Source organism: Telmatherina bonti, assembly GCF_933228915.1.
Source record: "Telmatherina bonti genome assembly, chromosome: 13".
In the NCBI taxonomy this organism is placed as follows: domain Eukaryota; kingdom Metazoa; phylum Chordata; class Actinopteri; order Atheriniformes; family Telmatherinidae; genus Telmatherina; species Telmatherina bonti.
The window spans coordinates 5,926,207-5,930,416 of NC_136611.1; the positions used below are offsets into that span (position 1 = coordinate 5,926,207).

Here is a 4,210-nt window from a genome sequence, read left to right on the forward strand (position 1 = left end):
GCATAAGACCAGAATGGGACAACATTCCCCTCCTGAAACTCCAGCAGCGTGTCTCCTTGCTTCACAGAGGTTTACTGTTTACAGAAAAGATGCTACATGATGCTCAACATCTGGATGGAACTACTTTTACACATGCCCACAGCTGCTAACAATGCTAAACCTCACCATAAAATTGCTTTTATACATGCTAATAGATGCTATCAATTCTGAACATCACCCTGCAAATACTTTTACACATGCTTACAGCTACTAACCATGCTTAACATCACCCTGAAAATGCTTTTACACGTGTTCATAGATGTTAACAATGTTAAACATTACCCTGCAATTACTTTTACACATGCTAACAGCTGCTAATAATGCTAAAACATCACCCTGCAATTACTTTTATACATGCCAACAGCTGCCAATGATGCTAAACATTACCCTGCAATTACTTTTGCACATGCTAACAGCTACTAACAATGCTTAACATCATCCTGAAAATGATTTTACACATGCTAATAGATGTTAACAATATTAAACATCACCCTGCAATTACTTTTAGACGTGCTAATAGATGCTAACAATGCTAAACATCACCCTGCAATTACTTTTACACATGCTAATAGATGCTAACAATGCTAAACATCACCCTGCAATTACCTTTTACAGATGTGTTGCTGCCATCAGATTCACAATCAGCTTATATTTTCCACATCTGATCTGTTTATCTTCTACTGGGAAGAAAATGCAGTTTTATGAGACTCATCTACATGTTACACAGCATCCACAATTCTCTGAAACTGAGGTTCCAGCTGTTCTGAACACAGATTAACGCCCCAGTAACTGGTTTCACTGTAGGATAAAATGTTTTCAAGGTGTTTTTAAGGTGTTGAAGAGAAATAAAGACACAGGAGCCACATCAATTTGTGATCACATGAGCACTTTGTTATTTAACATCCATAGTAGTTTGATAACGTACACATCATATTAGCCTGGACGAAGAGAGAGGAGCAGTGTCGCCGATGCTGAAGGTATTTACAGGCAGAACAAACTTCTTAACCCTCAAAACCCCCATCTCTCTGCTTTTATTACCACTGTGCATTCATTTCTGTCCCATTACGTGAACTTTGGGTAAACCCTTCACTCTCTCACAGGCAACGTGTCTGCAGGTTGTTAGCAGTGAAGCTAAAGCTTATACTTTCTTTATGTATTAAACATGAAATGCACTAATAAATCATTAACATTCATACATACCATGTTTGGGGCTGTATGGCCAAAAACAAGTCACCACTGAAGGATTTAAATATATTTACAATTGAAAAGGAGAAAAAATGTTGAGTATTTAGTTGAAATCAAAGGTTAAAAATCATAGATAAAAATAAAAACTGTACAATAACCCAACAAAAAGACATTTTTAATGGGAAAATTTAACTCTACGAGACTATTTAAAAAAAAAAGAAAAAAAAAAAGAAGTACATTAATCTTCCCACTAGATAATGTGCAACATCTGGATTGGGCACCAGTATACGCGCTTCTACCCACGTTTACAGTCATATTTTCCATTGCCTCATTTTGAACATAAGGCCAAGAGTGTGACAGGCAGGTGCACAAAACGTGGTTTCCCTTTAAACATCCAAAAATATCTCCATCTCTTCTCAACTTTTCTTTCAGCTTAAACTTCAGCGCAGACGAATCTGGAAAAGTCAGAGCAGACAGCGCGTGTACACAACAGACTGCAATTTAAGGACAAATATTAGCCTGAAGCTTGCCTCTTTTCTTCCTTTCCCCCCTCATTAAGCATTTTAAGGCATTGACGAAATATTTCACTACTTTTCAGTAAATGCGACAGTTTGAAAGGACGTCCAGGATCTCCCATCTTCTCCAGTTGGAGAATACGGTCACAGATGAGGCTTATTTTCCCCTCAGATGTCCTTTTTTCTGCAGTTAAATGTTTACCACAGCTGTTTAAACAGGTAAATAAATAAATATAACTCGTATGTGTAAGACTTGAGTACATTTTACAATGCGGTATGTACCAACGGATAAATACACATTTACAACTCGGGCTACACAGCCGTTCGCTGTCAGTTCTTGATATAAATTCAAAAAGTATCTGTCACTTTTTTAAAATGAATTATGTTTTAAAAACCTGTGAACAAACCATTTAAATCCACCTGAGTCCTTCTTTAAGCTGTCACCTTCAAACATTTCTTTAAATGTGAGGAAAATGAGTAAAATTTAAGTCCAAACGTGACAGTCTGGAAGTGTTTCGGACTGTAAGGTTGGATGTAGTTTGGGTTGTGAACCACCAGAGGGCGCTCTGATCTGGAACAAGCCCTGAAAACCTCTCTATAAAATAAACTAATGTTGCAACAAGAAGAAATTAGCAAGCGAGGCTGTCTTTGGAACAAGACACGACACTAAACTGTCAGTGTTTGGAAGCATTTTGGATTTTACACTAAATGAGAAGTTGAGCAAAGGTTAGATCGCTGTTTGACGTTAAATCTGCCGCCTCATCCTGCTAGCTTGCCGCCTTTAAAAGTAATTTAAACCAGCACATCCTGCCTGCAAAGGAAACCAAGATGCCGTGAAGGGGAGGGGCACAGATGTAGCGTTGGACATCTTTAAGTGGATCCATTTTTGGTATTTTGGACAATGAACAACAACAATCTCCGTGCTGCCCCCAATATCAAATTTTCTGTCAATATACACCTATCTCTGAAAATGAGAAGGTCGTCGAAACCTTCCGGGCTTTCGATCGACCTGCCAAACCAGCCTCATCAGGGAGGTTGGAGAACTACAGCAGTCTTGGCTTTTTCTGATAAAAGACTAAAAATCTGTTTTACTTCCTTTGATGTGGACAGAGAAAATACTTATTTTTTGTGTTTTTGTTACAAAACTTCCAAAGTCTGACTTGTACAGAAAGAAAACCATACAATTTAATCATATACATTTCTTATCTGGCATTGCGGGCATTTTCCTGGTGGTCTGATGTATTTCTGTGAGCAACAGTGTTTTTATTGGTCTCACTGGTTAAAAAAACTCAGTAAATTACTGGTGTTTCTTTACGGGAAATCAATGAAAACTTATTTCTTGTTTATTGGACTTCTCTCATCTTCGACTAAAATCTATGAAGATCTACATGGATCTCCTTTCTGACCTTATTGCGTAGTTACGAACATGTGTAAGTGACAAATGTGTAAGTGGATCATTTAGCAGGATGGAAACCAAACGATAAACATGGCAACAACAGAAACGGTTTGTATTTGGTTAAATTTGGGATAATGGCAGAAATAAACAACAGCATGGGATTGAAAAATGATAGGCAAGGCCACTAAACCAATGACAATAGCAAGTATATCTTACCCATTATAAGAAACATCGTTTCGAGTGCCTGCAAAGACTTTTGAAGGGTAGCTTAGCGAGACTTGTCCACCGATGATCGCTATGATACATCGTACAGATTAAGGTCATTTTAGACAAGTTCAACTCTATGTCCTTTCATCTGGTCAACTTACTTCCTACACTGCCTTTACACTTGACTAGTGTTAATTTTTGAGGCTATGCACAAATGACACTTCAAATAAATACAAGAGGCAGCTATGATAAATGCACAATCAAAAGCAAGTATATTCTTGGTGTAAAAGGAAGGTTGGGGTTAAAAGTTTGAGAAATTACTGTAAAATTAACACTGTTAAAGACGAGAAAAAAAAACATGACGATGTAAAGCAGATTTAGGACAGCCAAATGAAAAAAACCAAGAATTAAAATTCCTGTTTTCATAAAGGCATTCGGCTCGTGATGGGACGGTTTGGTTCAATTAATCCTGATCTCTGTTGTGTTGCCACAGTCAATCACATCTTTACCTGGTGGACACAGACTATACCTTGAGGAAAAAATCTTGTTATAACGGCCTTTGTTTTAATTATATCAACAGGAACAAGAAGAAACACAGGAGGAAAATGGAGGACATCGAGCAGTTTGTCTTTCTATTTGACTTATGGCTTTAAACAAGAAACCCTCCATATATAAATACATGTTCTTGCTTTGTTCTTGTTGCCAGAATAAATTGATTTCAGGTTGCCAAGCTTCACCTTTTAGACCTATAAGTTTGGGACTTCAATGGGAAGGTTGCAAAAAGCAGGACGGCTTGGAAATCCTGGTTTTTAGTAGTAAAAATATGTGTATTGTCCCGTACTGAGCCGGACCCCTTGGTGGAAACAGA

The 4,210-nt window shown here is 37.7% G+C and overlaps 1 protein-coding gene across 2 annotated transcripts in view; it reads right to left on the minus strand.

The window, feature by feature from the left end:
* Positions 1-958: 958 nt before the first annotated feature.
* Positions 959-4,210, minus strand: part of rusc2 (RUN and SH3 domain containing 2) — a 50,589-nt gene continuing 47,337 nt past the window's right edge. The window contains exon 13 of one of the 2 annotated variants that reach the window (XM_079251368.1): positions 959-1,679. The gene's annotated coding sequence lies outside the window, so the exon portion shown is untranslated. The other variant, XM_079251367.1, reaches the window with a different exon arrangement.